At 37.4% G+C, this 12,487-nt stretch overlaps 1 protein-coding gene across 1 annotated transcript in view; it reads left to right on the forward strand.

Moving 5' to 3' along the window:
• Spag17 (sperm associated antigen 17) overlaps positions 1–12,487 on the forward strand; it is a 300,395-nt gene that overhangs the window by 96,451 nt on the left and 191,457 nt on the right. The gene's annotated exons all lie outside the window — the stretch shown is intronic.

The following is a 12,487-nucleotide window of genomic DNA, read 5'->3' on the forward strand; positions in this document are numbered from 1 at the left end:
GTATTATTTTTATGGTAAAATATTTACATAATTGTAACAAGGACAGAGACCCAAGAAAGAACCAGGGAATCCAGAAAAATAAATGTGGAGGGAAAAAGTCCTCAAGGCAGATCTATTTAAATTATTTATGATATTCAACAGAGTGCTTTTAAAATGAAAAATACACATGCACCTTCATAGCAAAGTGACAATTCCAGCAGCTATCCATCATTCTCATTTTCATATCATCTGTCTGAGAATTTCTTTACATGTGGATTTTTCATTTAATTTGACTCTGGGAATCAGTCAGTGTATTCACATTTGCATCTGAAAAATTATTTTAAAACATTTTAGCAAAGTGGTACCAGCCTCAAATCCATTTGTTATGAACATTAATTCAAAATGAGAAATTCTTTTCTTATTTCCCAACTCATGCAGAGTGAAGCCAAATGTTTCTGTATGTACATGTGTAATGTGTAATGTTTGTATGAAATAGATTTGTATGTGAATCATTTCTTTATGATCTTTAGTAGCAAAGACAAAGAAAATCAATGGAAAAAAAAAAAAGATGAGAATATTCCCTAATGCCTTCTTTGCCTTTGCACAATCCTCAAATCTAGGTATACTGTTTGAAGTGAGCTGAATTAGCTGTCAGGACAATTGTAGCAGTGCTAATAATATTACTTCATATTTGTGAGGTGAGACTTTACATTCTTCTAAGAGATTCCTCACATAACTTTTGTGGTAGTTTGAATAGATGGCCCCCAATATATTCAGTTTTATTGGCTGGAGGCAGTGTCACTGGGCTGATCTTAAGGTGTGGTAATTGGCTTGAGATTTCAATCTAAAGATATGCAAAGTGTGCCTAGATAGAGTTCCTGAAGTGTGCTGTGCTGTGTGGCTTTTGGCTTTTTAGGCTTGTGCTTTTCTCTCTGTGTTTGGACCTGTGAAAGCATGCAGCTTCCTCTGCTATTATGGAACTTCCCCTGGATCTGTGAGCTTCAATAAATATCGCTTCCTCCATAACTGTGCCTGGTCTGGAAGTTCACCTCAGAAAACCTAAAGCTGTCTGCTACAGGTGGAACATGTTGTCCCTAGGAAAATTCTATTTGTAGAAATAGTTGATGGTATATTCCTCCATCTGTTGATAAAGTTTCCATTATGTACAGTAGATTTTTTCTTTAAGAAACATTTGTGGAACTTAATATTTAGGAAAATTGAAAATTAATATGGTATCATCTTTTCTTGCCTATTTAAATTACAACATCATAAGGAAATCTGAATTATAAAAGCAGACTGTGAATTTAGTGACAATTTCCCTATCTTCTGCATGTGTCTATTGCTCACAGTATCTATAGATAGCATTCTAGCAAGTATCAACTTACTTGCTTGGTACCCATTCTAATTTACCAATGTATTACAGAAGTTTGCACATTATATAAGTGAACTTTAAGTAAAGAGAAATGGAATATTTTGTTAGATCAGGAATTTTTTTATTATTGTTATTAACAACATATTTCATATGGATACATCATGTATTGGTACCCTCTTTTCCTTCATCCCTGGCCCCATTCTGCTGAGGACCCACCTCAGTAGGATTGCAGGTACTCCTTATGGGGTTATGGGTGGTGGGTGTTGTGGGACAGCAGACAGTTATTTTTTTTGGGGGGGGGAAGGAATGCTTCTGGGCATGATGTGGCTCTTAGAATCTTTTCTCCCCCTCTTCCACAAAATTCCCTGAGCCATGGTGGGTGAGTTTTAAGTCTACTTCAATGATGAGCTCTTAGGAGCCTCTGGATCTCTGCTTGGTTAGTGTTGAGTATCCTCAGGGTCTGTCTCCTTTGCCCTAGTGCTGATTATCTGGTTCACCATGGAAGCGGCACTCTTGCTCATCTCCCCAATTCCTCTGTGGATTCAGCTGTGGTTTGCCTGAAGTGCGAGGAGTAGGTTATCTCCTCCAGTCTCACTACCTTCTGAAAATGAAAAAGGGATTCTCCAATGAAGAGTGAAGTCAAGCACAGTTTAAATGGGATAAGTATTATTAACTTAGGGAGAATTTGATGTAGGTAATGCCTTTTTTAGCCAAACACTAATGAGAGCTTGACACTGGAGAGCATAATCTTTGTCTCCGAACGATTCTGATCTGGTTCCCCATTCCAGATATGGATCCATTTACACTGAGCAGATCTGTTAGCCACTCAGAAAGCTATTGGTTACCCACCAAGGCTGTGTGCCACACTATTGCACTGTCGTGTACATCCTGTCAGGGTGTTTGTTTCTGAGTAACTTAGAACTCTGGTTGCTCAGACCATTGTTGGCCACTTTCCTTCACTAGCTTGGGCCACTTTCCCCCCCTAGCTTGTGTAAGGCTTTCCAGCACTAAATGGGCTGTCTGGGGAATGGCTCTCTTCTGGATTCCAGCCAGATCTCTCCATGCTCTATGTTGACAGCATGTGGTGTCTTCAGCAGTAGGATCTTACCTTTTGCCCTCAAGCAGGTAATCAAGACAGAAACTTGTCTTGATCTGGGGACCTTGTAGGTCTCTGCAATTAACAGCCCATTGTGGTTAACAACCCATTTCTGGTACAGGGCTTTACAGGCCAGATATATATAAAGAGAGAGCTTAGGCTTCATTTCACCCTGCCCAGAGCCCTTCTTTTCAGGTGTTTGCCCTTACTCCTTTTTTATATATAAATATATATATTTTTTTGAGAGAGAGGCAGAATGGGTGCACCAGGGCTTCCAACCACTGCAAACAAACTCCAGATGCATGTGCCACCTTGTCCATCTGGGTCCTGGTGAATAGAACCAAGGTCCTTTGGCTTTGCAGGCAAGCAACTTAACCACTAAGGTCTCTCCAGCCCGCCTTGTGAGGGTTGTATATTTTAGTCTATCTCCAAGGATAAAGGATTCTATAGTGCCAGTTCATTTTGGATTAGTTTCGTGTTTGTATTTCCCCAACTTCCCCTTCTCCAACTCTTCATCCCTATTTGTCTGGGCCTTGAGTTGCCTATAAGGTATGTCAGCAACTCAGAAGCTCAAGAATTTTTTTAATGCTTGCCAATATATAAAAATATTGTGCAATATCATTTTGCTAGGCACTTGATTGAATCTTGAACTATAGTAACAGTGTTTTGAGATTCTGAAGATATGGTGGGAAAAGCATTAATTGTTGAAAATCTGAGCATCCTGAGGAATTGGGGCTTAGACATACTATGAGAACTGTTTGAGCAATTAAGAACCAACAATTACATAATCTATTTTAATATCTTTATTAGTTTGGGTTCCCAAAGCACAAAGCAGTGTCTCTGAGTTGAAAGCATATGAGTAGGTGCTAAAGAAACTGATGAAAACTGATTGGAATAGAATCCTTTCCAGAAAATACTCTTGGTACAGTCTAGGTGAAAGTAGTTGTTTGCAGGATGATGTAATCTATGTTCATTTCAACAGCACTGCAGAGGAGGTCAGTTGATACAACTGAGGTTAATGCATATTGGCCAGGAGTTGTGCAGAAAGTAACATAAACAAAAAGCATGTAAACTGATATTATACTGTATATAATCAAAGTGAATAAAGTAAAGAGAACTCTTGGGGCTTTACCCTTTCTTGCCTTTTCATGGGCAGGAGCTCTTTATACTTTTACCTCTTATACTAATAAAGTCTCTCCAAACTTTACAAAAAAAGAAAGAGAGAGAGAAAGGGAGGGAAGGAGGAGAGAGGAGGGAGAAAAGGAAAGAAGGAAGGAAGGAGGGAGGGGAAAGGAAGGAAGAAAGAAAACTCTTCCTTTTAGCTGAGCCCAGGAGGAAGTTCTGCTTTTCCAATACAGGGAGTGGCTGAGTCTTCAGCTTTTTAATTTCAAGTGAAAGGTACACAGATGATTTCTTTCAAATGCTAATTATGGGATATTGCTTGCATCTGTATGACCAAAAGAATGTTTTCTATTTTTTCTATGTTTAATTTTTGGTTGTGAATTTTTTAAGAAGGAATGCTTGAAAAAGTTATAACAGTTGTTACAGAAAATATATGCATGAAGGTGAAGGCATAGAAGCTAATAGAATTAGGTCCTTGTTCTTTAGTTCCAATGTAACAAAAGTAATCTGTCGTTATGCATTTGATCAGGTATTACTCAATCACAAGCCTTCTTAAAACATACAAGTGGGCCAGGCATGGTGACACATGCCTTTAATCCCAGCACTCAGGAGGCAGAGGTAGGAGGATCGCCATGAGTTCAAAGCCACCCTGAGACTAGATAGTTCCAGATTAGCCTAGGCTAAAGTGAGACCCTACCTCAGGGGAGAAAAACAATACAAGTGGGCTGAAGAGATGACTTAGTGGTTAATACACTTGCCTGCAAAGCCAAAGGACCCAGGTTCAATTCCCCAGGACCCACGTAAGCCAGATGCACAAGGTGGTGCATGTGTCTGGAGTTCATTTGCAGACGCTAGAAGACCTGGTGAACCCATTCTCTCTCTCTCTCTCTTTCTCACAAATAAACAAGTCAATAAATCAAAATTTTAAAAAATAAGAGCAACTAATAGTTTCCACTGTCAGATAAAGTGAATTTATTTCAGACTTAGCCAAATTTAAAAATTGCTTTTGCTGTCTGCTTTTATATGAAAGCTTGCTAAATGATTAATATTATGAGATATAAGTAAAGATATTTTCAAGAAAAGTTTAGCATGTGGATTTCTTATATACTAAAGCCAGTTGCTAATTGTAAATAAGTTGAATCTATCTGAAAACATTTATCTGACAGCTACAAAACACTTTTATGACTTACATCCAAATACACATATCATTAAGTATGCTCTATTATATTTTATTTATATTATATTATATTTCAGCACTTCAGAACTATGAATATCTCACATAATAACCACAAATTAAAATTTTATTATATCTTAAAATATGAATAAGAGTGTTTTGTTCAGACCAGGCGTAGTGGCATGTGCCTTTAATCCTAGCACTTACAAGGCTGAGGTAGAGGTAAGAGGACCACTGAGACTAATTCTAAATCAGCCTGGACTAGAGCAGGACCCTACCTCAAAAAAAGAAAGAGTGTTTTGTTCAGAAATGAATTTTCCTTGTATAGTTATTTCAATCTGTCATTTTTTTTATTCTTAGTTCTAACATTGTCAGTCTGTCGTTACTTTATTAATTCAACAAAAAATTGAAACATTTACAGAAGTAATGTACTTGGTACATCTACTCTCATAATGTCCCTTATGATTTCAATTGCATAGTTTCTGTTCTACAACATGTTTTAAGTTAGTTATCACATGAAGTTTTATTTTCACAAACATTTTACTTCTTTTTAGCTCCATATTTTGTGTCATATTAATTATGAACACTTAATTATAAGTCATAATATTTCAGTAATATTGAGAATTCAACCCAAAGAAAATACTTAATTGCAAAAGTTGATGAAAACTCTATAATACAAAAAAAAAAATCATTAACCACTTAAATAGGCCAAGATAACTGGAGTTTCTTGTGTCTCTAAGTTGAATTCAGAATGTTTACAAAGTTTTATAAAAAGATGCAATGTATTCTAACTGTGCTTTTAATTGATGAATTCAAACATGTCCAAATGTTCTTGGAGTTTTAAATAGAAAACCTTTTATAAGAATAATTATTGTGCTGGAGAGATGGCTTAGCGGTTAAGCGCTTGCCTGTGAAGCCTAAGGACCCCGGTTCGAGGCTCGGTTCCCCAGGTCCCACGTTAGCCAGATGCACAAGGGGGCGCACGCGTCTGGAGTTCGTTTGCAGAGGCTGGAAGCCCTGGCGCGCCCATTCTCTCTCTCTCCCTCTATCTGTCTTTCTCTCTGTCTGTTGCTCTTAAATAAATAAATAAATAAATAAGAATAATTATTTCAAGCCAGCCGTGGTGGCACACACCTTTAATCCCAGTACTTGCAGGCAGAGGTAGAAGGATTGATGTGAGTTCAAGGACACTCTGAGACTACTTAGTGAATTCCAGTTCAGCCTGAGCTAGAGCAAGGCCCTACCTCAAAAAAAAAAAAAAAAAAAAATATATATATATATATATAGTTCTTTCTATTTCTAGTTTAAATGCTTACTACAAGCCTTGTTTTCCAACTAGAGGCAAATATAAGGAGCTATAAACAAGTAGTTTTCAGCAAACTTTTCTTAAAACTAACCCAGTCTAAGTTTGATGATGCAGCACACATAATGAGCCACAAACAGGCCAGAGCCTCTGCCTGCCTGCCCTCCCAGAGAGGAACTAGGAGGAATTAGAGAAGCTTCCAAAAACATTCTCCAGCTTCCTCCAGTCAAAACCCCAGAAATGCTGGGAATCAGCCAGTGTGATACCATTTTTTGTGTGTGTTTTGTTTTGAAAGAAAGGCCATAGGGACATACCAGGAAATTACAGGGTGGTTACTTTTGATTCAATGGTGGTTCAAATCTTTAGAAACTATTTGAGGAAATCAAGCAGGACTCTGTTAGAGTCCTGTGTGGTTCCAGGAAGGGAATGACTTGCCTCACTAACTGGCTGGAATTGTTTGAGGCAGGATTATTGAAATCAGGATACTATCAACACAAATGTTAGATCTCAAAAGCCTCAAACTCCCAAAATTCTGGAGACATAAATGGCTCCAAGGCTGGCTTGTCTGCAAAGCAGAGTAGTGATGTTCGGATTCGTTTGATTTTCATTAATGAAAAATTGAAATGGACTTGGAGAAAAAGTTAAAGGAATACACCTATATAAGGTAGAGAAGTATTTTTATAGAGCTATGCCTACAGCATAATGATAGTGAGTTACCATTACTGACCACAGGGCTCTATATTTATTTTAATGCATTTTTTATCATTTGATCATTTTTGTTTGTGCTTAACGTTTTATTGGCAATGTCCATATGTATACACAATGTACCTGATTTTAATGTGCTCTCATCACCCTTTGTCCCCCTCCCTCTACCCCCATCTATTTAACCTGTTCTTCTTTTCAATTAGTCTCTATTTTGATGTCATCATTTTTTTTTTTTACCTCATCTTATACAAGATTTGTGTAGTTAGCAACAGCCACTATGAGGTCATGAATGCAAGAGACATTTTGTGTCTGGAAGACAGCATTTCAAAGATTTCCTCCCCATCTTTAGCTCTTATATCCTATTTATCACCTCTTCCACAGTGGTCGTTCAGCCTTGGAGGGTATGATAGAGATGTCTTATTTAGTAACTTCTCAGCACTTTGATGAGTTTTGAATCTCCCCAATGGTCACTGCCATCTGAGAAGCTTCTCTAACCAAAAGCAAGAGTACCATTAATATATGGCATAAACACACATTTCCCCTTTTAGAATGATTTAATGTTGAACAAGAATAATTCCCAATAAGCTGAATATTTCCCAAAGCCAAACAGCTACTCTCAGTAATAGAGCTGAAGTTCAAATACAAAACAGTCAAATTGAAAAGGCTGTGTTCTTAACCATTGCACATATCTCTCCCATGCATGTCTCAGCTATTCATGGCTGTCACACAGCACAGTCCTGTCCAGAAATGTTTCCCCAGAGGACTAAAGGCTTGGCTCACTGATTTACTGATCAACCATCTGGACCCAATTTCTTTCCACATAATATCCTGAAATTTAATGTAGAGATAGCCATCAAGGAAAGAAAAAAACTTACCAAAAATAAGTTATCAAGCTAATCAATCACTGATAAACAAGTCAATCCTGACTTAATTCCTAGTTCTTTCTTCTGGCTCAGAAATGATCCAGTCTCAAGAGAAACAAAATTTTTTGATTATTCTGCTCACCCCTGTGCCTTGTCCTTGCACTTTCAGATAGTAAGATAGGACAGCAGCTCCAATGATGCTAAAGTCTTCAGAGCCACCCATGACCCTGTAGGAAGCAGATACCAGACAGACATCAGACCACCCCACTCTCTTGCACCATAACAACTACATACACACATGGCCAAGTTTTGATTCTTTGAACTAGGAAATGCACCCTGAAGATGAGAATGGGTCCCCTTCAGACATTATATGGTGTTCTCAATATTGTATTATTTGATCAAATGAAGCAAATGCATTCCTGAGCATTTATTTTCTAAATCCATACAGCTCTTTGAAAAAAAAAAGGGTTTTATAATTTATTTTATTTTATTTATTTGAGAGATAGAGAAAGAGAGAGAGAATAGGTTTACCAGGACCTCCAGCCACTGCAAATGAACTCGAGACACATGTTCCACCTTGTGAGTCTGACTCATATGGGTATTCCTTAGCCAGTAAGCCATCTCTCCAGCCCATAAAGAAGCAAATTTTTAATTCAGCTTCATGAATTATATTTTCTTGGCATCAAAGCTGTTGAAAGTGGAAGGGAGAGGGACAGTAAGAGGGACAAAACAGAAAATACAGAAAAGGAAAACATAACCTTCACAATGTCATAATACTGCTACAATTATGTTAACATTTTAGACAAGATCAGGCACATTCAGGCTGTAGACATGTAAACATTTTAGTATGCTGCCTTTTCTGTATATGTTTGTGGATTTGTTTCTCTGTAAAGGGTTGCAATAAATGTAAAAACATTTTTAAATCTTTATTTATTTATTTATTTATGTGTGTATTTGTATGAACACACATGTACACCAGGATCTCTTGCTACTGAAAACAAATGCCAAATGCTTCCATTACCTTTTTTCTCTGGCTTTATGTGAGTGGTTGGTAAATTGAGCCTGGATCAGCAGGCTTAGCAATCAAGTGACTTTAGCTGATGAACTTTCCAGCCCCTGAAAACATTTTTCATTCAGCTTTTTAAATTAAATACATCATAATTTTGTTCATATCACCTAGATCTATCATTATTATCTTCTATGTGTTGTTCTATTGATTACCACATTTTCCTTAATTGTTTCTCTGTTATTGGACATTTAGTTATTTCCACATTTGAGGAAATAAACAATGTAGTGTATAGTACAAAGTTCTCTAAATCCTGTATAATTACTTTAGCATAGATTTATAGAACTGAATTAGTTGTCCCAAAATATTCCTAAAACCTTTGTTTCTAAGGTTAATTCTTTGACTTTTAAGCAAGATCTCTATAAGAAAAGATATGGTACTGGTCAAGTGAACTTGGAGATCACTTCTATAGCAGTTGCTTTCTCATTTTTGGCACAAACACCCAACAAGAAGCAGTTTATGGGAGAAAAGGATCTATTTAGACTTATAGTTTCCAGAGGGAAGCATCATCATAGCTGGGAGAGCATGGCAGAGCAAGCAACTGGAGCATCAAATCTTACTACAGCAGAAGGAAGAAGTAATATTGATTAGCTAGCTCATAATATGCAGTAGAACTAAACTAATAAACCTCAAGGTCTGCCCCTACTGGCACATCTCCTCCAGCAAGGCTCTACTCCCAAAGGTTCTACAAGCTGGGATCTAAGTATGTGGCTTAATCACAAACACTTGAGACAATGGGGACATTTTACATTCAAACCACAACTATCTTGAAGAGATGCTCATGGAAAGTTAGCAGCATGTGGTTAATTAACAATGAATCTGTGTAATACTATTTAACCTTTCTCTCTAGCTTAGTTAACCCCATATATTTTCTTTATGCTTATCTCTTGGGTTCCCACCAGCTGGGATCAGTAGAATGAGGTGCTTACCAGAAAAAGTGGGATCTCAAATGAGTCCAACCATAAGACTCAGAGAAAACCCAGTTTCTCATAAACCTGTCTTTAATAAACTTATTGTGAGGATCTTATGCTATATCACATATAACATTTATACATAATATGTAGATTATAAACTATTAAAAGGTGGTAAAAGATAACTATTTGCCACCACATCTCCTGACTTTTACCACTTTCCATTCCTACTGAGAAAGAGGAGAACCAATGTCTATTAATTGTAATTGAATTTTAAATTTGTAAGTTTGTAAAATTTGTAAATAAAAAATCTAAAATATTTTAAAGTACTGAGTAACTAGGTTCCTTTGTTATAGAGCAGGAGCTTTTTTTTTTTCTTTTTGCATTTAAAAAGATGATAATATAGGGTTAAAAATTTTAGGTAGATATCATTTGACTGCCAACTGAACATATTGGTTATTTATATTTAATTATTACTAAAACAAGACCCCCACATCTGCTAAGTTGCTTAAATGGTTAAGAAATGCCTATGCCTGGGGCTGGAGAAATGGCTTAGTGTTTAAGGTGCTTGCTTACAAAGCCAACAGGACCCACATTCTTTTCCCCAGGACCCACATAAACCAAAAGCACAAGACAGCCATGTGTCTGGGGTTTATTTGCAGTGGCTGGAGGCCCGGACACACCCATTCTTGCGTGTTTTCTCTCTCTCTCTCTCTCTCTCTCTCTCTCTCTCTCTCTCTCTCTCTTTCTCTCTCTCTCTCTCTCTCTCCCTCTCTCTCTCTTTCTCTCCCTCACTCTCTCCCTATTTCTCTCTCTCTCTAATAAATAAAGAAAAAAAAAATGAAATCCCTATGCCTACCCAAAGTCATCTCACAGTAGGAGGCATACAGATGCTTTCTATATGTACTGTTTTTTAAAGAAAATGCATTCCATAATAACTAGACCCACCCTTCATATGCTTGGGAACATGTGTTCCCCAAAAATGTTAGAGAAAAATTTTGAGATAGTCCTCTCCTGCATTTTTGTCTTCACTTGGCAAAAGGTTCCTTTGAGATTGTTTTTAAGTTATAAGCAAATGACTATAGGATAGGAATATGCATGCTATGCTATCCTGACGCAAAACAGGACAGGAAAAGAGTTTGTTTGAACAGTTTAGTTTGTGATTTAAAGTTCAGCTTTGTTGAGTGCTTAACCTAATCTTGTTTGCTCCTTCCTTAGCCCCAAATCCCTGGACATATGCTTAGAAATTGAAGGAGCTTAAACAGAAGGGAAGAGAAAGTATGAAGAAAGAGGGGAGTTGATTTTTATGTGCCTTAAGGATGAATCAACTTTAGACCAAGAAAGAATTCTGGAGGCCAAGCAGCCAATCATTGTCCAGAACCAGTGGTTTAAGGAGACTGGCCAGGTTCAGCTCCAGTGTGGAGTGGGAAAGAAGTACAGAAAGTCTGAACACAAGAAACAGGAGTAGGTAAACAACATCTGAGGTCAGACAGAGAAAGACAGAATGAATTGAGTAAGGCAAATAACCCAATGAAAAATACCTCAGGCATGATGATGCACACCTTTAATCCCAGCACTTGGGAGGCAGAGGTATGTGAATTACCATAAATATGAGGCCGCCCTGAGACTACATAGTAAATCCCAGGTCAGCCCGGGCTAGAGAAAGACACCACCATGAAAAACCAAAATGAATGAATGAATGAATAAATAAATAAATAAAATATGTCTCTTCCTGACCTGGAGACCACAGAACCCATGTGCTTCCATCTGCTGTATTTTCTGCTCTACAGTTTCTCTACATCAAAGGATTTTTTTCTCCACAATATTCTTTCACAGTAATATTTCGTGAGGCTCTACTGATTAGAGAATTGATTATTGTTAAATGGCAAGTACGAAACACTGTGTTGAATATAGAGAAGATCACTGACAGCTATGTAAAATTGATGAGTCAAATTAATTTAAAACAATGCATCAGGGCTAGAGAGATGGCTTAGCAGTTAAGGCATTTGCCTGCAAAGCCAAAGGACCAGGTTCGATTATCCAGGACCCACCTAAGCTACATGCACAAGGGGGCACATGCATCTGGAATTCGTTTGCAGTGGCAGGATGCCCTGATACGCCTCTTTCTCCTGTCTCTCTCTCTCTCTCTTCCTCTCTCTTCCTCCACTTCCCCTTCTTTCTCTCTCTCAAATAAAGAAATAAGATATATTTTTAAATGTATTAAATATTTTCACTCATCTCTTTTTTTCACTTTTTTTTTTTTCAAGGTAGGGTTTCACTCTAGCTCAGGCTGACCTGGAATTTACTATGTAGTCTCAGGGTGGCCTTGAATTCACAGTGATCCTCCCACCTCTGCCTCCTGAGTGCTGGGATTAAAGTTGAGCAGAACCACAACAAGCTTCACTCAGCTTTCTAAATGGTGGGATTATGGTAGTTTGTGTAAATTCTTCAGATTATTTTTTTCAGAATTTTTGATAACGATTACTTCTTTTTTAAATTTTTTTATTAAATTTTTATTAACATTTTCCATGATTATAAAATATATCCCATGGTAATTCCCAAACTCCCCACCACCACACTTTCCCATTTGAAATACCATTCTCCATCATATTACCTCCCCATTACAATCATTTTAATTACATATATACAATATCAACCTATTAAGTATCCTCCTCCCTTCCTTTCTCTACCCTTTATGTCTCCTTTTGACCTTACTGGCCTCTGCTACTAAGTATTTTCATTCTCACGCAGAAGCCCAATCATCTGTAGCTAGGATCCACATATGAGAGAGAACATGTGGCGCTTCGCTTTCTGGGCCTGGGTTACCTCACTTAGTATAATACTTTCCAGGTCCATCCATTTTTCTGAAAATTTCATAAATTCATTTTTCTTTACC

This window comes from Jaculus jaculus, chromosome 19, assembly GCF_020740685.1.
Source record: "Jaculus jaculus isolate mJacJac1 chromosome 19, mJacJac1.mat.Y.cur, whole genome shotgun sequence".
Taxonomy (NCBI): Eukaryota; Metazoa; Chordata; class Mammalia; order Rodentia; family Dipodidae; genus Jaculus; species Jaculus jaculus.